A 23,839-nucleotide genomic window follows, 5' to 3' on the forward strand; every position below is an offset into this window, starting at 1 on the left:
CCTTATGAAACCAAATCAAACCATGTAGAGATTGTGAGGGGGCGGGGTATATATTCCACGTACTCTGACCCCTCCCCCACTCAGTGTTACCAGCACAGTTTCCACAGACAGCTAAGGTACGTGGTCGCGAATTTTCGGGCTCGAGTGTACAACACAGCATAAAAAACTATCGTTACAGGGGGGTCCGATGTGTTTCATACTGAACAACCTGGCTGTCTCGCTAGGGTTGGTAAGCCTGACAGTGGGTGAGTTGCCAAATAGGACGAGGTAGAAATATGCATGGGAGAAGCAATGGATATAGCTTATAATAAATATGCAACAAACACACGCAGGGATACCAATGGAGGAGGCTGTTATCAAAAACCTTCATTCGTGTGTCATTTTATATCGCGCAGAAGGTGTAACGATAGTTTTTTGTTGTGTGTACAGTGATGTTGAATGATTAGGAAATGCAAAATGTACGTGCGTTTAAATAAATGGATAGTGTGATGAGTAAGGATGGAAGTTTGGAGGATGAAGTGCTTGAAAGGGTACAACAAGGAAGAAAGGTTTCTGCTTCTCTGAAAGCAATGAGAAGAAATAGGGAAGTAAGCATGGATGTAAAAATGTCGCTACATGAGTGTATTGTGATACCAACTATATCGTATGGAAGTGAAGCTTGGACCTTGCTGGAAGGACACAAGTCAAGAGTGAGAACAGTGGAAATGAGTTATCTGAGAGGAGAATGTGGAGTTACATGGAGAGACACACTGACAAATAAGGAAGTGAAGGAGCATTATGGTGTGGATGTGTTTGAAAGCTTTACGAGAAATAAACTGAGGGGGTTTGGCCATGTGGTGAGGATGGAGAGTGAGAGACTAACGATGAGAGCGTATATGAGTGAGGTGGAGGAGGGAAGAGGGAGCTAGAGGCCAGGATGAGAAAGAGGGATGAAGTGGAGAAGTATGGAAGAGAGGGTGTGTGTGAACTGGGAGCAGGGCAGCGAATGGAGGGGAACCGGGCGACATGGAGGCGATTTGTTTGTGGTAACGTCTTAAGGGGTAAAGCGTCTGGCAATAGATAGATAGACAGACAGACTTTTAGGTGCGGTTCCTTTTTATATCATCATCATCATCGTCATCATCATCATCATCATCATCATCATCATCGTCGTCGTCGTCATCATCATCATCATCATCATCATCATCATCATCATCATCATCATCATCATCTTATTCCCAATCCATTTTAAATTCTAAGACAAGTAGGATCTATCATAAAAACAGTGAAAGTACCACAGAAAAACCTAAAGTTTGCAACAATCACTCCCTGTTTTATTTCTAAAGGTCAACATTGGACCTAGTCGTGCAACCCTGACTTTCCGGCGATTCTCTTTCTGAAGCATTTTTTTTTTTTTTTTTTTTTTTTTTTTTTGACAGCTGATTCCCAAATCCTCCACCCAGTTTTGTCTAAATCAGATCAGGCTTGTTTGACTTAACCTTGCCCTGTGAATTCGACTTTTGACCTGTTCTCAAAGTAGAAAAAAACCTTCATCCGTGGGTGACCCTGAATCTTACATAAAGTTTGGCTCAGATCAAATGAAAGCTGTTTGAACTGCAGCTCAAAACCTTTGTCATTGTACAATGAACCTTGTCTCGACTGATCCTCTCAAAATCGAGTCACTCCATTCTTTCCTGACGCTCAGCCTTACTACCAAGCTTAGTTTAAATTTGGGCAAAACTGGGTTAAACTATATGAACGTTAACAGTCGCACAGACAGACACAAGGCAAGCGACTGAATACACCCCTCCATTCTGACCGTGAATAGCAATTAGAAATGGGATCTGTGAATATATTTTCTGCTGTCTCCCGTTCTTGGTGATCTGGTACTAGGAAGTATAAGTAGAAGTGAATGCCTTGACTTGCATGCCAAGAGAAGCCTGGAGACTTGAATATGCGGTGCCATCTTGGACGTCGTCTGGTCATCTGCATTTGTCGACAGTATCCCATTCTCTAGTTCGTTAACCGCTAATGAGGCTGTATGGTCTTAGCTGCAATCTTTTATCATGGGTCATGTGATACCTAGACATGCTAACAACCGGTGATAACATCAGTCTTCCAGTACCACCACCACCACCACTAACAACCCCTCATTTAGTCACCGACTTCAGCCTCCAACACTCAGTGAAATACTCAGAGTTACTTCATTGCTGTGTGTGTGTGTGTGTGTGTGTGTGTGTGTGTGTGTGTGTGTGTGTGTGTGTGTGTGTGTGTGTGAGTTTTTTTTATACATCCATTTCTGGGCATAAACTCTAGATCTTGAATTCCTTCCACACATCAAAGGATGCCGTGAAGCATTATTATATGGATGAGACCTCATCGTATTCAGTCTGGATTCCCTAAATTTTACTAATTCATGGTTAGGATTAAGATAACATAATCTTTCTAATCCCTCCTAATAATTGATCAAAGAGCTACTTTCGCAAAGTAGTGAAGTGTAATATATTTACCTCTGCCAACGAACTTGGACGGAAGATATGTAATCGCTCATGTCTGTTTTTTTTTTTCTTTCTGTGTATATACAAGATATTTTTAAAAGGTGTTCTGGGATTTAGAAGAAATTTGATTAATTATAGGGCAGTGGCTCAGGGAAAAGTTGGATTTTGAAGGGAATCAGGATCAGGATGCATGAATAAATCATAAATCTTCTTGGCGTTGGCTGAAATATGCACTTTCCGAGGTCGTTTAAGAGGGCACAATAAGAACATAAAACCAACTGACTGTGTGAGACCGTAAAAGTATTCGTCCGGTCGAAAAGTGGAATTACAGCAGTAAATCGTAAATTTTCTTGCCATTGTGGAGGTCTGAGCTCTCTGAGTTCTTTTTAGTTTATAACTGCTTAGAAATTATACGCAAAGCATATCTCAACTTCATAAATCAAGGCCACAAGTTACTAATTTTCAGGTGTGTGTGCGTGTGTGTATGTGGGGGGGAGGGGGTGAACGGAAGAAAGTTGATAAACTAAAGTGCCATTGACTCCAACCTGCAGAGCTGCAAGTTGTGGCTCCCTCCACATATTACAATTGTATTCACAGGAGTGAATAAGGTCCGAGCACAGAGTCAGCATCTGGACAAATTGGTAGGATGGCAAGTAATAAGGCAGGTCTGTAGGTAGAACGACAGATAAGGAAGGTAGGTAGGTATGTAAGTAGGATAGCAGATAAAGTAAGCAGGTAAGAAGGTAGGGTAGCAGGTAAGAACGTAGGCAGGTAGGTAGAAGGGTTGATAAGAAGGCAGTCAAGTGGGTAGAATGGTATGTAAAGTAGGTAGGTAGGTAGGATCGGTGATAATTAGGCAGATAGGTAGGTAGGACAGTATGTAGATAAGAAGACAGGTAGCTAGGGAGGATGGTAGATAAGAGATCAGGATATCAGGTAAAGTGGCAGATAAGTACGTAGGCTGGCAGGTAAGGAGGCATGAAGATAGGATAATAGGAAATTTAAAATGTTATTTTTTTCTATTTTTCAATCAGAAACTTTTAATTTCCTTAGAATCTAAATATCTTAAGCAAACTTGCGATAATCTCGACAAGTACCCCAGAAGTGAGCCTCAAACTTAATTAGTGCTTGTGGTCGTTAAGAAATTATGAGCTTCATTAGCAGACTTTCCAACTTTCTTTACTGACTCCATAATTAAAGAAACATGAGGAGAGAGTGAAAAGTAAGTGGGGTAGGGAGAGTGACCAGGGGGGAGAGAGGAGAGGAATGCAGAATGAAGAGGCAGGGGGAGAGGGATAGAAAAGGAAAAACTGTAAGCTGGGGCAGTGGGTAGATGTTTGAAGCTGAAAGGGGAGAGATGGAGGTAAAAAAAAAAAAAAAAAAAAAAGAGGACAAATAAGAAAGAAGAGAAATGGGGCAGGAAGATAAAAACAAAGTTACTGAGAAGGGTGGAATGGGAAGAAATCAATGGAGCAGAAACACGAGAGATGTAATGACAAATAGTGTGAGAGGGGAGGGAAAAGAAGAGAGTTGTGACACAGACGGAAGGAGAGGGGAGAAGAAAGGAAAGAAATGCTAGCAAAAGATGAAGAGAGAGAGAGAGAGAGAGAGAGAGAGAGAGAGAGAGAGAGAGAGAGAGAGAGAGGAGGGGGGCGAAGCAAACAAATATAACATCTCAGGTTTCGGTGAAGCCTAAGAGAGTTACGTGAGCTTTTGTCGAACTTTTTGGTGGCGGTTGGAGTTGTGTAAACCTGATTCATTTGTCCTCTCGCTAGGTTGAGGATGCCTTATTTACTTAATTTTTTTTCCATTTGTATTGTTGTGGTACATGGTGGCTACCATCATCCACTCACCTAATGTAATGCTACCTACTTCTTTTTTCACCTTTATCGTTCTTTTCTGTGTCTGTCCTCCTCTCCTTCTGTTTATCTCATCTTTCCTGCCATATTTTATTAATCTTCTTTCCCTTCAGGTGGCTTTACATTAACACGCCTACTGGTTTCCTGTAAGCCAGGAAACCATTTATGACGCTGGGTGGTAACCATACAACCAACCCACACGTGTTTCCTATGTGTCAACAAGTGGGATGGCAGAAGGTTAGAGCTCCTCCCTGTAAAACAACTAACTCAAAGCCAAACGGCCATCCCTTACGGGATTGTGACGATTAGCTATAGACAGACAGATATATATATATATATATATATATATATATATATATATATATATATATATATATATATATATATATTCATTTATTTATATTTACAGTTCTACCTAGGTTAGGAGGAAGAAGACTATAGCACTAGTCGAAGAGGGTGGCATTCCCGAGATGAATGACAAGCTGGTGACAAGAAGAGCTGGAACGCCAGTTTTACAGTCCTCAAAAGCTGTTCCTGACCATCTCCCATTGCAGAACATTTTCTGCTTCCATTAACACAGAGAGGAGGCCTGTATACTCTCATAATACCTTTACCTCCAGCTGTCTACATCGCGCTACATACACATTAGGCATCATACTGTTGAGAAGCAGAATTTGCTACTAAGCTAGTGCTGGAGAATTCCCAACGATTTTCGAATTTTTCCGCTACGTGTCAGCGTTACAAGTTAGCCTGCTATTTGTGAACAGAGGTATTTTGTAAGTCATGAATTAAATCTCATGCCCTTTTTCTCTATAATGTGTTTTATTTATGTGACTTAAATTATGTATTTTAATTTAATTCTGTCTGTTAAAGAATTTGGAGTGCTATGTAATATTAGAAAGCTCTGGCAAGCTTTGGATGTCTCTGACTTGGTAACTGTTGTAGCTAAAGTATAAGATTATATAAGGATAGGAAAAGGACTAGAGTGTTTTCAGTTCTGTTTGAGTTTAGTTCAGTGCCAGTTCAGTGTCAGTGTAGATTCTATAGATCTGGTACTTGTGAAAACAGTGAAGTGTAGTTGGCAAACATTAAGTGTAATTATTTGGAAAGTAAAGACAGTGAACCTAAGAAGCCAGTGTTTATTTACAATGCCTCAGCTAGTCTTACTGCACACCAAAAGGCTGACCATAGGAAGAACAACTCAATGGGCAACGTCCTTCCTGTAATGAACTACTGCTGTTGGAGCCTGGTTCAGTGTGGGATGGGGACGTAACAGTGGTGGCAGGAGTGTGGATCTTCAGAAAGGTGTTGCAATGAGTCTAATATTCGAAATGGAGCAAGACAAAGAGCTGAGCTGGGCAGGAGGAGGAGGTGTCCCTGGCTGCAATTGTGAAGCTATTACAAGCTTCAAAGAAAGAACTCAAAGAACATTTACAGGGACAAAATGAAGGACAGAAGGGAGTCAAAGAACAACTGCAAGCACTGAGTAAACAACTAGAGACACAAAGTGAGGAAAAAAAAACGATATGAACAGCATCAAGAAGCATTACAGGAGCAACTGAGGAAATTACAACTGAGGATGCAAGGACAGCTAGATGCATTCATTGGGAAAATGAAGGAAGAACAGCAACAGTTTAAGGAGGAGGTAGATGCCAAGCTAGAGCAACAGAAGTAAGAGGTAAACAATAATGTGACTGAATGCAGACAGCATGTAGACAATCAGCTGAAGATTAGTTAGGAAATGGTGATGAAGTGCAGACAGCAAGTAGATGACCAGTTGAAGCATGTAGATGACTAGCTGAAGCATGTAGACAGCCATTTAAAGATAATTGGTGAGAGAATTGAGGCTGTAGAGAAATACTGCACTGCTGAGCGTCGGGTTAATGTACAGGGAGCATATGAATCAAACAGACAGTGTATGGTGGATCTTGATGAATCCTAAGCATCTAAAGGTAGCATTACAGTGTTGATAATCAGAATGCAGAATATTTAAGTCCTGGACTTAGTTATGATGCCCCAGTTTTTAGGTCCCAAACCAGTGAAGTGCATGGGTGTAATGGGGGTCCAATTAATCCTTAGCCGCCGGGGGTTTCCGGCCATCGCCCACTCCTCCTGAGGTGGGATTTTTGAGATTTGGGCAAAAATACCCTTACCTCAAACCCTAATATCTGCCAAACTAGGATAGCTTGAGATGTAAATAAAAAATACATAAGACTCCGCAGCCCTTCCTCTTTCCAATGAAGGTATCCCGAGGTCTCTAGGTGGTCTCGTCGATGAGTAAGGGTGAGTTGAAGACGTGTGGTTTTACATGTTGGGAGGGCTAATTTCATGAGCTCACCACTGGCTGTGACTTTGGACTCACTGGCTAGCACTGGCAACACTGACTGGAGTGGTGACTGTAACACTGCCCAAGCATCCTTGGTTGGAATGTGAAAGGTTCCATTCGTTTCTTGACTTCTCCGTACTCACCATCGTAAGGATGAATCATCACCCAAACCATGTGGCTCCCCAAAGAGTATTCCGCTAGTTTCATAGTGCCACTAGGCCCCGTGGGTGTGTGGGAAAGGAAACAGCTCTACGTTTTTCTGTATTCACTTCTTGCATCAATTATAATAACTTCCCCTTACAAGGACACTTATAATTGCACTTTATATATATATATATATATATATATATATATATATATATATATATATATATATATATATATATATATATGCAAGGAAGAAGGAACCAAAGGCTGAGCTCACAAACACTTCCAAGAGAAAAACAAAAACAATACAAAAGAGAGCCAAATTCAAGATTTGTTCATTTTGAGATGCCTGGACACACTGCGTTTGAAAGACTGGAGCCCATAGGAAGTGGGAAATACAGACAGAGAAAGACAGTTCCAGAGTTGACCTATTGCATATATGAAGGACTGGGAGTAACAGATAACTCTTGCATTAGAGAGTTGGACAGAAATGGGACAAGAGTTTGTTGATAGACGGGTGCTACTCAACCATCGCAGAGGTGGAGAGATGCAGGCAGACAGTTCAGAGCAGAAGTAGCCATTGAAGTAGCGGCAGAAAAGAGACAAAGAGGCATCAAGGCGGCAAAGAGACAGAGGTTGAAGGGAGCCAATAAGAGGAGGAGAGTTGATGAGATGAAAAGACTGACTCCACCCTATTGAGAAGAGCTGTATGTGGGGAGCCTCTCCACACAGAAGAGTTGTACTCTAAACAGGGGTGAATAAAACCAGTGTATAACATCAACAATTGTGCAGGGGTAAAGAAAGAACAGAGTCGGTTTAGCACACCTAATCTCTTGGAAGCAGATTTTGCAAGAGATGCAATATGATCTTTCCAAGACAAGTCCCAAGTGAATGAAACCCCAAGCATATTCAAGGATGATGCAGGATTGAGCTGGATATTATTAAGCATTAGTGGGTACTCCTGTGGAAGATTTTGACGGCTTGATAGGTGTAAAAACTGAGTCTTTGATGCATTAAAAACAACAAGAATATTTTTACCCCACTCAGAGATACGAGCCAAGTCAGTCATTTGGTGTGCCATAGCCTCATCCCTTGCTTGTTGAAGTAACTACTGAGGTGGACGTTGCGGAAACCGAATGGAAAGGTGAAGGGTGGAATCATCAGCGTATGAGTGGATAGGATTAGAAGATCATTGATGAATAAAAGAAAGAAAGTTGGTAATAGGACAGAGCCCTGAGGAATACCACTGTTGATAGATCTAGGAGAAGAACGATGGCCGTCTACAACAGCAGCTATAGAACGACCAGAAAGGAAGCTATAGATGAAGACACAGATAGAAGGATAGAAATCGTAAGAGGGCAGTTTGGAAATTAAAGATTTATGCCTGACTCGATCGAAAGCCTTTGAGATGTCAAGTGCAATGGCAAAGCTTTTGCCAAAGTCCCGAAAGGAGGATGACCAGGAGTCTGAAAGGTAGGTGAGAAGATAGCCAGTGGAGCGTCCCTGACGGAACCCATACTGACGATCAGAAGGAAGGTTGTGATAGGAAAGATGCTTTAAAATTTTTCTGTTAAGAATAGACTCGAAAACTTTTGAGATATAGGATGTTAAAGCAATTGGACGAAATTTAGTGAGTTGGGAATGGTCACCCTTCTTTGGGACTGGCTGAATGAGAGCAAACTTCCAGCAAGAAGGAAATGTACAAGTTGAAAGACAAAGGCAAAAGAGTTTGCCTAGGCATGGTGTATGCACAGAAGCATAGTTCTTGAGGACAACAGAAGGGACTCCATCAGGCCCAAATGTCTTGTTAGTATTGATGCCAGTGATGGCGAAAATACATCAGCTGAAGACATTTTTATGTCAGCCTTGACAAAGTAAGAGGGGGGGAAGTGATGGAGAAACAGCACCGGAATCGTCTATATCTATCTGTCTATCTATCTATCTATCTATCTATCTATTTATATATTGGAAGGGGAGGAAATGGAAAACGTGAGCGCGTTTAAGTACTTGGGTAGTGTGATGAGCGAGGATGGAAGTTTAGAGGGTGAAGTGCTTGAAAGGGTACATCAAGGAAGAAAGGTTGCTGGTTCTTTGAACGCAGTGATAAAAAAAAGGGAAGTGAGCATGGAAGTGAGAAAGTTACTGCATGACAGTATTGTGATACGAACTCTAACGTATGATAGTGAAGCTTGGACGTTGTTGAGGGGACGGAAGTCTAGTGTGAGAGTAGTGGAAATGAGTTATTTGAGAGAAGCATGTGGAGTCACATGGAGCGTCACACTGACAAATGAGGGAGTGAAGGAGTATTGTGTTGTGGATGTTGATGGGACATAAAGTGTTAGAAAAAACACACTTGTTGGTTTGGCCATGTGGAGAGGATGGAGTGTGAGATACTGACGAGAAGAGAGTGTTTGAGTGAGGTGGAGTGGGGGAGAGGGAGGTGGAAGCCGAGGATAAGATGAAGGGATGGAATGGAGAGGTTCATGAGGGTGGGGGGTGTGAACCTGGAGCCGGGCAGTGAAAGGAGGGGGTCAGGGCGACATGGAGGTGATTTGTTTGTGGCCATCACTGACGGGATTAAGGCGTCTAACAATAGATAGATAGATAGATGATTGATAGATTGATAGATAGAAATTGCTGTAGATAAAGCTATATACTCGTGAACATATCGACAGAAATATATGGTGAGTTAGTTGATGCAGTCTACATTATTATGGCTTAAGGATAACTGAACAGTTTCGAATGCCTGTCCTTAAAAGTACTGTTGAGTGTTGTTGATTCATTGGTAACAAAGGTGGAGTGTGATGTGCTGACCCGTCTGAATGTTTATATCAGAGCAAATTTAGTGGTCTGCTCCACCTCACACTGTTTACACCAGTGCAAGGGTGGAATGCTGCTCCGTCTCTGTTTACATCACGGCAAGTGTGGTGTGCTGCTCAACTTCGCACTATTTATATTACTGCAAGTATGGTAAAGTGTACATAATACTGATTTTATCAATAAAAATTCCACTATCCCTGTGTCTCTTAACTGTACTGTTGGTTTTACCACATGATTTATTATTGCTTATGAGTGATCACTGATAGTGAAGAGTTTACAGTAAAACACATTCATCAAGCCACTTGACTATCGGAACGTCTTACTGAATAATTTTTCTTACCACATTATCAGTAAATGCAGCTGAGGAAAGTTATTAAAATTATCCTTTACAAGTACTTAAAATATTAGGACATTATTTTGTGCGTTTGTTTGCCACACTTAACACACGATTTTATCCCTCTTCGGTCATGTCTGTCATTGTGCATGGGTAAGTTATATTATGTTCAGCAGTAGCTTGGGATATCCTCGTTTTAATCTTAGTATTGGGCGTGGCAAAACTTGAACACCACTTTTTTTATCGTCTAATATTTTTTTTCCTGATGAAATATATATATATATATATATAGATAGATAGATAGATAGATAGATAGATAGATATAGATAGATAGATAGATATAGATAGATAGATAGATATAGATATAGCTATAGATATAGATATATATATATATATATATATATATATATATATATATATATATATATATATACTGTACATCTATCTATCTATCTATCTATATGTGTGTGTGTGTGTGTGTGCGTGTGTGTAGAGTAGAATAACCCTTTTGCTGTAACAGCCATCCTTCATTATTTTTCCTTTAGTTTATAGTCCCACCCCTTTTAAAAACTCATGCTCTCAGCTTCATCATTCATAAAAGTTGCACTGTCTTTTTTGGAGCCAGGGTATTAATGACTCCACCACTGAAAAAAAAAAAAAAAACTTTATCGCTTTTTTGTGCCGGCCTTGTCATAAAGATGATATCAGGAAGCATGAGAAATGGCGTGCTTACGCAGGTCGTTCGGAAAACAAGCGGGATTAGTTTTACCTCAGTATGTTGTGCTTACATTACAAATACCTAAGTGTGGCGGGAGCTGGAACGACCACATCCCGGAATAAGATGATGTACAGAATGTGCCTAGGATGAAATATCAAGGGCTAGGCCGGCAGGTTTGTGAATATTTTTTGTAACCAAGTCACCGTGGAAAAAACTTTAGTTTTAATAATTGTCTCCGAAACTTAGATGAAGGTAAAGCTAAACCTGAAGGCAGCCATCGTGAGGCGCTTAACCGCCTTTCTCATCCACGTAAGTATAACCTTTGACCCTGTACTGGTTTATTCAGCCATTATTCTGAGATACAGACCCAACACAATATCAATAAGAGATACCATTCCTAGGCGTTGTTGTGTTTACCGAGTTTGCCTAACAGCCCACAGAGGGTGGTAGGACACATGACGTCCACTAGTCCGGCATCCAAATGCTGTTTTTAGGGTAATCCTTCTTTTGACGTCTTAAGATTTTTTCATTGTGGATTTTCCTTGCTCACACCTTATGTTATACATCCATTTTTACTGGACAGCTGTCAGTACTGGGCAATTTTAGATATAATAAAAAGTATGAAATACGGCATAATTTTCGTAAACAAAATTAATCGCTTAGTATTCCTTATATTTTGTGATTTATCCAATTGTTTCCTTCTTCTCTAAGTTCAAGCAATGGTCAGAAGTGTATGGAAATTGACAACTATGATCGTCTGAGGCCCTGGGATCTCTACGGAAGAATTGCTGAGCATAATTCACAAAGTGGCAGTTCATATAAAGTGTGCATATCCAATTCTGTTTCCAAGCCTTATTCCAAGATTAGGAGGAATGCATATGCTAATGAGTTTTATTGGTGATGTTGGAACATTAATAGCAGAATCTGGACTGGCAGGAATTCCAGAAGCTGTATTTGGAGGTGTTGGAAAAATACTAAGTGGAAAGAAGTTTCCAATGATTACGAGAGCTCTGCGCACATTGACTGAAGAGCTGCTTAGATTTATTGTCAGTCAAGATAAGGTAATTTCTCATGATAGCCTTTTGACTGTGTCGTAAGGCGTGGCAAGCAGAAATCATACTGCAAAGCTGTGGATTGATGTTTGGATTAAACCAGTACTGATACTGATGCTATCTGTGAAGGCAGAAAGAGAAGGTATGTGGCCTCCTCATCTGTATCCAGCTGAACTCATGTTACCATACTTCTTTGCTTCCAGATATGTAAATTATGCAAGGTATGGAGTATACTATCTAAGAAGCATGGCATCCTTGTCTGAAAATGTCCTTACTCACTTCATGAAAGGTTCATTTGCGATGAGGCACAAACAAGGTGTTCGGAACGGTATATGAAGTGATATGTTTGTTGAAACTACCTTCATGCAGTTTGGTCATGGTAAAGTTGGAATAGTGGGAAATACATTGAGACCTGAAACAGTGAAGACCTGGGCACTTAGTCTGCATGTTTGTGGTAAAGTAGCTGAAGATATATCAAATATGGGTGAGAAAGAATCTTCACCTAGCATGCAAACAGTTCACAAAGAGGAAGCCAACGCAAGAATCACTGCTGATAAAGCTGACAGAGAATGATAAAGGGGAAACTCAATCTCTGCGTTGCCCCACTAAACCCTGAACAGCATCCAGAGGGCATCATTAATGTAGTGAATGGAATTACCATCAGTAAACACTGACAGAACAATTGAAATTGATACTAGACAAATGGAGGAACTTCAAAGGAAACTACCTCAAGGGTTCTATGATACCATACCAAAGAAAACAGAAACAATGGTAGTCACAAAGAAGTCTATTGAATATAGATGGGTGTCACAATTATGATACAGATTTAATATATTCTAGAGTAACAGGACTTCAGGCAAGCTCAAGAGATATGAATATTGAAGAAATGATCTTTTCTGCTCGAACAGCAATTTTCACAGACTCAGATTTGCATATATTCCAAATAAAAATCAGTCTTAAAGAATCAGACCAGGGTAGAGCAGTCAGCTAGATATGCTGCAAGAGATACTTTGTGTACAGTAAATGATGGCTCAGCTCTTTTGTGGATTCCCTGCTGGCCATCATCCTGTTCTTCCCAATAGCCTATAATCCAGGACTTTGTGAGTAAATTCAAAGACCTGATAAAAGTGAAATTAGAAACAGGGGATGTCTACTTGACAGATTTCATGATTTTAGCACCAAAAGTTCTACATAGATCACAAGAAGAAAAGAAGGCATCAGCGTTTCAACTGAGTCCCACATCACCTTTGCCTTCACAGACTCTTACCCTAACTGTAACACAGAATAAGAAGCAGTTGAATGATATAATTTGCAAAAGCCTTCCTCAAGATGTTGATTTCCACCAAGCTAAGAACAAACTTGTTGTAACGGGACAAGAAGAAATTCATTTAGAAATTGAATGGCTATGTTTCACACCAAGAACAGAACTTTCAACAAGTCATGAGGAAGCATATACCATAACTGTGCAACAGGCTATACATCTTGCAGTTACTAATCAGAAACAGGTCAGAGTCCTTTGTGATAACACCAGTATGTATGTACTTTTACTACATCACTATCTGCAGCAAGGTCTACAGACACCAGTGGTAATGGACTCACCAATCAAGGGCAGAACTGTCACTGATATCATTCAACTGTGCAGAAACACCACCTTTTTATTCCCACAATGCTAGCAGGTCATGCAGTAACAGGCTGTGATACTTTTTTTTTTGTTACGTGTCCGACTCGGGGCAAAGGCTTCAGGGCCTATTTCTCGAGGGTAGTGACCTATCCCAAGGTCCAGTAGTCCTCCTACACCTTCACATGTCACCACTTCGGCGCTAACACCCACCGTCCAAATTGAATACATGCTAGGGCTGTCTCATACAGGACTGGTGTATTGGTATTAGCGAGGGTATTTTTACGACATGTCGGCGGGTCCTCTCGTAGATCGGTAGTGTCTGCTATTATGAAATTCAAATCCATAAACTGTTCCCTGCCCCAGCGGGGATTTGAACCTGGGTCTGGTAGGACTGCAGACCACCTCTCTACTGATCGAGCCACCGCCTCGATACAGATGCAACAGTGGAAAATTATCATGCACAGTATTTTGTTAATGCCATGCATCATTCAGATGTTTTAATGATCATAACAGTACATCAGATGAGGAGGAGGAAGAAATATCATTTTAAATAAAGTCAACCTTGTTTTACTGTTCATGATTTTGTATTTGTATTACTAAAGGATAATTTTAGTTGTTTATGAAAGGTAACATGACTAGCAATGAACATTTAGTTTTTCATCATCCTTGAAAAATGAGCAGAAACCCAATGTTTTTGGTGGAGATTGAATAAGAGGGAATATTTCCTTAGAAGTCAATTTGGTTTATCTTTTATGAAACCGTATTTACCATCCATAATTATATTTCTGGTTGTTGAAGAAAGGTAAATTTTTTTATAAACATATTGATATTATTAAAGCAGGAGCAGAGGCCCTTAAGCTTCGGCAAAGGGTAAGAGCTCACTCTTCTCATTAAGCTTAAAAAAATAAGAGGGGGGAGAGGGTAGCCTGTTCCTCCAGGTTGGTGCCCCTGGTCTTAGAATGAAGGTTGTCAAAGAGATCGTCTCAAATTCAAGGTGTTAAAGCCATTTAAACGAAAATATTAATCATTATGTTGATTTTAAGACCTTTTTTTTAATATTTCAAAATGCTCAATACCGACAGATGTCCAGTAATGCATCTCTTCAAACTGATGATCTAGGCAAGCAGAAACCCCATTACAAAAAATAGTAAGATCAAACCAAGGTGGAGTCCCCCGGCTGCTGGACTACACTGACCTCATCAGGATTCAAACCCCTTCATTATCATGCATGAAGCTGTTGTTCACGGCATGCCAACAAAAGAATGCTACAATTACGCAGGAAAATTTGTGTTCTGTAAGGATGACACTAGTATACAGACTCGAGGGCAAATACATGACGTTTTCTAAACTTTATCTAGCATATTACCTCATTAGAGGCTTCACAAATGCCCTGTTTTCTTATGTGGATGTGGAAAATTCTGAACAGAACATTGAAATCAAATCTGCCTTTACCACAGTAGCATTTAAAGTCAAACAGTATATTCATTTCTATTGGGAGGGCTGTTTTTGTATTTAGTGGTTATGCTTCCAATTGTTTTACACTCTACTGGCGATCAAATCATTATAAAGGCCTAAATAAAAAATGCTGAGATGAGTGTTTCGAGAATCAAGACGAAGTACATGTACGGTAAGTCTGAGGCCAACTGGCCAGCAATAATGTAGTGTTGGTGTTTCAGTGAGCATTGTTAAGAAACACACCGGCAAGAAGAAGAAAGAGAGAAGTGCAAACACTGGTAATTTTATTGCTAGAGTATCACTAATACAGGCTGGCACACAACCCGCGAGAGTGTATCCCTTTTTTGTAACATCACCTACACAGCTGCCAAAAAGAAAAGGTTGCAAACGCCATTAAATATTTTGTGTGAATGCGGCCTACGGCGCCGATCAGGGTGAGTCGCAGGTGACCTGCTCTCCAATTAAATATCCGTAAGTAAATATCTACTGGAGATTTTGAAACCTGCAGTACAACGTGGTTTCTAACCTCTAACAAGCTAAATTCATGATGATGATGATGATGACGATGTTATCACCCTCATTATCATCATATGGCTACACAAGTTATTGCACTATGAAAGTGAGGATGCGTATTATTCACTAGCAGGGTACTTGGCGTTATCCGGGTAAAATCGTATGATTGTTCATACTGGCATTTCCTGGGACCCTGGATGGCAACTTTCCTTGTGGGAGAAGACCCCCTGGGTTCCATTTTACCCTTTGGACATGTGTTCCTCCCTGGACCCATTTGTCAAGAGATGTCCATAGTCCTTTTCCTACAATGAATCTATTTCCCCCTTTCCACACTCACCCACCAACCCTTCCCTTCCTCTCTGCTCACCCACCCACTCTTTCTAGATGTCAGCGTTGAAGCTCCGGGCACTACATTCCTCAATCACGTCTACAGAAAACAATCGATGTTAGACAATGGCTGAATGGTGAAAAAGTGTAGCCCAGAAAAATACAAGATCAGCATATTTAAAGCATTCATCCACAGAATCTTTAAGCACAGCTCGTCATTGCCCGTACTCCACCAAGAACTCGTTGGGGTAAAACAAATTTTGTCAAATAATGAATACAACATGGCGGGCAGAGATAAATATTCTGACAAATAGACGAACAGGCACTTCCAAAAAGCACCTAGCACGAGCGCACATGACGATAATTTCAAGCTGCTCACGAAAATACCATGTGACCGTCATGCAAGAAAGATGAAGAAATAATTAAAAGATAGAAAAATGGCTGACGAAAGAAAGAAGAGGATAAAATTAATCTAGTTATGTCCTGTAAAATACCTACCACGTCTTCGTTTATAATATAAAACAACCTAAGTGAGAAGTAGTGTCAAAGAAAAACCAATGTAGCCTATATTCTTAAGTGTATCTATGAACACTGTGTGCTCCTTCCTAATAGCATATGCAGTACATTGGTCACACAGCAACACTGAGCAGAAGTCCAACTTGTCACAACAATACAGACGACCGAAATGACACGTGCGAAATCATCATCAGATGTCCCTCACTCCAGAGAATATAACATCAAACACCAAGATCTTAACAGAGTGCAACGACTGTCAAAAAACTTCAGTATTGGAAGCAGTCTACATTCGAAATCTCTACCCCCTTATCAACAGGCAAGTGAATGCAAGAGGAGACCTTTCACTGGTTGGCGAACCACTGATAACAGCAAGAAACAAGGTGATGAGGGAAGGAACAGCCAGCAAGGAACACCATCGTATGTAAACGAGGGCTTAGTCAGGGGACCATCGCTCACAGCACACCCAGTTGTCACCCAGATGTCATGGCAACCAGGGAGAGGAGAGACAGAGGCCGAGAGAGAGAGGAAAGTCTCAGACTGACAGCCATGGAAGTTGTACCTCCTGTTGCTGCTACTGCCTGTGACCCGTTGAGGGGGGGGCAACCAGCCAGCCACAGTCTTCAGCAGCCCAGAAGATCCGGGGGACCGTGGTTTGATTTAACATAAGGGCAGGGTACAGATTCATCAAACGCCAGGATACTGGCCTTGATGTTTTTGTGCATTGCCAGGCAATTGTTAAGCCAAACCCACGGCACCTCCAACGCTTCCTTGGTGATCGAGAGCCGGTGGAGTTTAGCCTGTTTGGGACCCCTAAGGGTCCTGAGGCCCGGGATGTTACTGGGCCGGGAGGTGTGGCCATGCAGGGTTCTGCCCATGCATGGTGATGTCTCATGGCCTGGGGACGTCAGGCCAGGGATCCTGTGTGTCCTGGACAGCTAAACACCATTGTGGAGATGTGTATCACGACGGCGAAGGGTTTTTGTGGGGGGTGATAACAGGGCTTTTTGCATTCTCCTCCCTAAGGTCTTCGAGAAGAACAGGCTGCCTCGCCTTATCATCCCTGAGTGCTTCGCCCGCGATGTACACTCAGTTCCTTGCCGGCGGGAACGTTGGGCCCAGCAGCCATGACCTGGTGCCCCTCGCACAACACGTAGGAAGCGGCTCAGGTTGGAGGCCCCCCTGAACAGAAGGACTACTACTTCAAATAACCACCCAACTCCAGAGAAGACCATGGACCAGACCATGGCAGATGTCCACCATCCACCATCGATGACTGAGGAGGGGCAGGACTCTTCAGACACCATCTCCATGGCCGAGGATGCGTCAACCTGCTCCTCGGCCGAGGAAAAGGTCAGTGGGTCCTCCCCTCCTCCAGCAGAGGAGGGCACCCCATCTCGCCCTCCCATTGTCGACCTTAAGGATCAGCTAGACACCTCCTGGATCTCAGTGCCCAAACCCGGTCATACCAGCTTAGAGCAACAACCTATTCCACCCTCTACGATCTGCTCTGGGCTGCCGACCAAGGTGAGGAGATTCGACCTGTGCTGATCGTCAGTGGGGAGGAGGGGCATCTAGCCGATTTACGAGCATTCTACAATATGCTCCCTCCCTGCTTGGCCAAAAACCTTTCTAACAACTTTACCTCATAATCCTTCCCTCCTCTTTTTTACTCTGATGACTCTGTAGCTATTTCTTCTACTGATAAAGCAGATCTGTTTGCTCAGACTTTCTCCTCCAATTCCACCTTAGATGATTCCAGTGCCGTTCCTCCATCACTTCCCCCCTCTGACTTCCTCATGGCTGACATTAAAATTTCTTCAGCTGATGTATTTTCTGCCATCACTGGCCTCAATAATAACAAGGCATATGGGCCTGATGGAGTCCCTCCTGTTGTTCTCAAGAACTGTACTTCTGTGCTTACACCCTGCCTAGGCAAACTCATTTGCCTCTGTCTATTAACTTGTACCTTTCCTTCTTGCTGAAAATTTGCTCTCATTCAGCCAGTCCCAAAGAAGGGTGACCATTTCCAACCCTCTAACTATCGTCCAATTGCTTTAACATTTTGTATTTCAAAAGTTTTCAATTCTCAATAGAACAATTTTAAAGCATCTTTCCTATCACAACCTTCTTTCTAATTGTCAGTATGGGATCCGTCAGGGACGCTCCACTGGCGATCTTCTCACCTACCTCTCAGACTCCTGGTCATCCTCCATTCTGGACTTTGGCGAAAGCTTTGCTATTGCACTTGACATCTCAAAGGCTTTCGATCGAGTCTGGCATAAATCTTTAATTTCCAAACTGCCCTCTTACGGTTTCTATCCTTCTATCTGTGTCTTCATCTATAGCTTCCTTTCTGTTCATTCTATTGCCGCTGTTGTAGACGGCCATCGTTCTTCTCCTAGATCTATCAACAGTGGTGTTCCTCAGGGCTTTGTCCTATCACCCACTCTGTTCCTTTTATTCATCAATGACCTTCTATGCTGTACATCTAACCCTGTCCACTCATACGCTGATGACTCCACCCTTCACCTTTCCATTCCGTTCCCGCAATGTCCATCTCAGCAGTTACTTCAACAAAGAAGGGATGAGGCTATGGCACACCTAATGTCTGACTTGGTTCGTATCTCTGACTGGGGTAAAAATAATCTTGTTGTTTTTAATGCATCAAAGACTCAGTTCTTACACCTATTAACCCAACAAAATCTTCCACAGGTGTACCCACTAATGTTTAATAATATTCAGCTTAATCCTGCATCATCCTTGAACTTGCTTGGGGTTTCATTTACTCGGGACTTGACTTGGAAAGATCATATTACATCTCTTGTCAAATCTGCTTCTAAGAGATTAGGTGTGCTTAGCCGACTCCGTTCCTTCTTTACCCCTGCACAATTGTTGACTCTATACAGAGGTTTTATCCGCCCCTGTGTGGAGTACAACTCTCATGTGTGGGGAGGTTCCCTACATACAGCTCTTCTCAATAAGGTGGAGTCAAAGGCTTTTCATCTCATTAACTATCCTCCTCATACTGACTCCCTTCCACCTCTGTCTCTTCGCCACACTGTTTCATCTTTATCTCTTTTCTATCACTACTTCAATGGTCACTGCTCCTCTGAACTGTGCATGTATTCCTCCACCTCTATGACCGGTGCATAGCACCCATCTAGCAGCAAACTGTCATCCCTTTTCTGTCCAACTCTCTAATGCAAGAGTTAATCGTTACTCCCAGTCCTTCATTTATGCAACAGGTCAACTCTGGAACTGTCTCCCTCTGTCTGTATTTCCTGCATCCTAAGATCTCCAGTCTTTCAAACGCAGTGTGTCCAGGCATCTCGAAATGATCGGATCTTGAATTTGGCTCTCTTGTATTATGTTTCTCTGTAGGAGGGAACAGTTACTGCAGGCTCGTGGCCTTTGGTTCCTTCTTCCTCACATAAAAAAAAAAAAGGTACTTTGCGATGCAGGAGTGGACTGGCAAAATCAGTAAGGAAGAGGCTGACCTAATACCACTCCATGCGGGTGATGGCCATTAAGCCCCCCCTTCCAAAGAAAAAGTCATGGCGACTAGAACTCCCTCGCACTGTTCTGTTCAGTCGCAGATATTTTTCATATATCTTTACATTATCAACTGACAACGACTAAAGAGTGTACAATCATTGTGAATTTAAATCTGTATAATATGGAAAACATTAGAGGGATCCAACAACATTGCCCAGAAGAACAAAGAAAATTAGTAAAATAACTGAAAAGATTACCTAAGTAAATTTCAGACTGTGATTATGCAGTCTTTTTAATGATCTCTGTATATATATATATATATATATATATATATATATATATATATATATATCATCAGCCGTTTGAGTATCCACTGCAGGACCGGCCTATCCCGGCCGAAGTCGGGACGATACAGCCAATGTACCTCTACCAAGTGGTTTAGGCTGTCTAGTAGAGATTGTATGTAGGGTGAGAAGTGCTTGTTAGTGTAATTGTCGTGTTGGAGTGGCTTTGGATGTGTGTGTGTAGTCTGTGAACCAAGTGTAATCGGCCCGCACAAGCCGACTGGGTGCAAGCATACTTTATAGTAAGCGACTACTGGTTCAACCACAGCACCCCTGGTGTCCGCCAATGTAGTACGTGGCCGGGTGAATACTCCCAAAGTTTATTACCCTGGCAGGGCGCGAACCCTGGCTCACCCGTGTACGAAGCGCACACTCTACCACTGTACCACAGAGGCTCCATATATATATATATATATATATATATATATATATATATATATATATATATGAAACAGAATGCCAGTGTTAGAAATAGAGCACCAATAACACTGAAAAGCCAGTGCGAGAAACAAAGCACCAATAACATTGAGAGAGAGAGAGAGAGGGAGACGAGGGGGGGGGGAGACTACCTCATCGTGTTATGACACTGAATTGTTTGCCTGAACCCCGACAAAAGTGACGCAGTAACAAATCCATTATATCCTACCAAATAAACAAATACAGAAATGCTTCTGAAACCTTTCAGATTTATTTTTTATTAACAGCTGTCCATTCTTTCCCGTCAGCTACTTATCTATCGTTTCTGCTTTGATTCTACATTATATCAATTATTTATCTTATTTTCTTTTATCTATCCATATAATCAGTTCTTGCCAACTTCTTAAACTTATAACACATTCATTTATATTAACTCATGATTATATGTATTCAAATCTTACGTCATTTACGTTACAATAATTTAGCTTACCATTCACTCTGACAGCACATTATGTCCTCCAAATAATTTTCCATCCAGTTTATCTTTCTTACACTTCATCGTTTTTCTTCGTTGCATCTATCATCATTTCATAATTCTTACGCTTCATCTTTTCTGCACTTCCTTTTCGGTGCACCTACAGGTGTTTATCCCTGACTGTGTCATTCCCTCCCTATCTCCTCCCTCACTCACTCAATGAGATACTCTACATTCTTGAAGAACAGGATTCATTATATGGAGTATTTCCAAAGGAAATTTTGGACAATAGTAGGCTTCCCCCCGTGGTCAGATTTTAGACAGCATAGGACACATGAGGGCGTCCCACACTTAGGCGTTCGGGATGGCCAGGCTTTTACCTAAAGGCAAGAATTTCTGCACAATGGAAGAACTTTACTCGTGCTAGGTAATAATCATGGTGGGACCTCTGAGGACTGCCCACCCACAAAAGGGGCGTCCCTTGGTAGTCTTGGACAAACCGCCATGCACAGCAAAAACTTTCTATCGAAGAACATGAAATTTTTAAATACTGACAGATGTCCACCCCTGGCATGCTTTGAAAAAGATGGAACAGTCTTCCCTCATGGAAGAAGGGAAGGCCCCTATGGGTCCCAAAGCCATTGTGAACGGCCATAATTCTTGACATAGAAACACAGTTCTGAATATTAGTAGACGTTTATCCTGGCCATGTTTCCGACAGGGTGGGACCTCCGATGACCACCCCCCATCATGGAGGGGTTTGATAAAATCTCTTTCCTGGAAAAACTGTGTGGGGACCATTTTAATTCATTCTCTATTGAACAAAAAGTATACCCATTGCAATAATTTTCAATTTCTTTGTTGCTACTGTATGGTACTGGCGCTTTTTAAATAATTGGAATATGCTTGCATGCCATTTTTGAAGTTATGGCGATCATTTTCCAGTATAACAATACAGCTTCAATGAACACACCATCAGCTTCAACAAAAAATAAACTTTAAAATTAGTACCAACACCTCTATATTCCACTTTTTTTTTTTTTTAAGTAACACTCTACATAGACCTAGGGGATCAGTATCTGTTTCTTACCACCCAGTATAATGAAAATTCTGAAGAGGCAACTGTTCCTTGGTAAGGACACAGAAGAAATTCTTGCATATGTGACTTCAGGTTTCATACTTTGCCTTTTTGTCTGCATTTCATCTTTTGCTGTTAAGATATTTATCTACATCATCTGTTGGTGTGAACGTTCCTCCTGTTTTCTTTCATATTTCCAAAATTGCCAGCTTCCTGTTTTCCACATAGTGCAGTTTTTTTTTTTTTTTTCTTTTAACCTGGTCCAGCAGCTCTCAGATCATCCTGACGATTGTTCCAGTCAGTAGTGATTTGATCTAGACGCTTAACAGTGGGTCCCATCATGAAGAACTCTAATGAACCATCTGCCTGCCGTAAACTGCTTGTACTTCGCTGCAGACTACCTTAATTTTCGGTCGATGGTCAGTATCTCCACACTGACATTCAATCTCTAGATTATGTACAGGTGTCATGCCGATACTGGCTTCTTGTTCAAACACGGGGTATTCTGCTGTGTAGTCTCCAAACTCATAATACTTGCCTCGCTGCATAGCCAGAACATCAGCCAAGCGTGGAAGGATTTTATTGATAAGGAGGATACAATCCTTTTCATGAAGGCTACCGCATGCTTTACTGACTCCACCATTCCTACTTTTTAGTTCATCTTGATTGCATCAAACAGAAGCAGCGAGATGCCAGCAAACACTGATTGCTTGACTCTGAAGAAAGCAACATCAACTTCTTTGTTGTTAAGGTCGTCATACAGACCTTTGAAGAAGGCTTTCTGACTGTTGTGTGTGTGGCACTGTTTGAATTGTCTTTGCATAAAACGGTGAAAACAGTTGAAGTCCCAGTGATGCAATGACAGCAACTATCACTCTTACATACTCAAGAGTCAACGCATATCTGGCAAGGCAAGTCAGCTTGTTAGTACAGTAAGGTAGTCATGTGTGTTCAGGAAATTATGGAAGTCTCCCCAGTGATATCCCAATGATAGCACATGATAGCACGTGACTTAGAGGGTGCCAAAGCATACATCTCTCAGCAGAAACAGATGAACAGGCTTATCTTGTGTCTCCGTGTAAACCTGGAACTCTCAGTAGTAGTTCCATGGCATGTGCATGCTGCCAGGACCAATGTGACTTAAAGTCCAAGGTACAGTAGACAGGGATATGGTAACTTTCTGCTAAACACTGTCAACATCCAGTAAATAATCGTTGAAATTTTGCATATCCATTTCGTCTACAATGTTTTTTATTAACTTTGATATACCATGATGAAAGCCAAGTGTAGTGTGGCTTTCACAGAAAATTTGTCCTGCAGCTTTCTCATGATCAGTTTTTTTAACCATTGCCGCTGCCACTCCCTTATTGTGGGCAGTTGAGTAGGTCATATTGCACATCTACAGCTTAGTAGAGATATTTGGCTGTAAACCCTGTTGCAGCCTCAAGTAATGTAAATCTGGACAATCGCATTGGCTGTGTTTTGTACAGTTTCTGTTGGTACTGATAATGTTGGAAGAGGGACATCCTCATCTATTAAATATGAAGTCCTGCAGGTGTGTAGGTGTCACGAGGGGATGTAAATTTAAGAATAAAAAATTGCGGATATTGCTGAAAAGTAGACAAGGAACTGACTTGTGAAAATCCAGTAGTAAGTTTTACTCTTTCTCAACAGTACACAGTAGAGACTACTCGCTCACGAATGCTGATTACTAGTACTGTTAGCCTCTTGAGAAAGTGACTCCTCCCCTGACAATCAATAACTAATAATAATAATAATGGACGGGTTCTTGCCGGTGTTTAATTCCTGGCTGGCACAACGGATTTAAGTTTGATAAAAAAAAAACAAAAAAAAAACGGCCTAAA

The sequence above is a fragment of the Coenobita brevimanus genome, chromosome 3, assembly GCF_032717465.1.
Source record: "Coenobita brevimanus isolate Jiangsu-jjx chromosome 3, ASM3271746v2, whole genome shotgun sequence".
Taxonomy (NCBI): domain Eukaryota; kingdom Metazoa; phylum Arthropoda; class Malacostraca; order Decapoda; family Coenobitidae; genus Coenobita; species Coenobita brevimanus.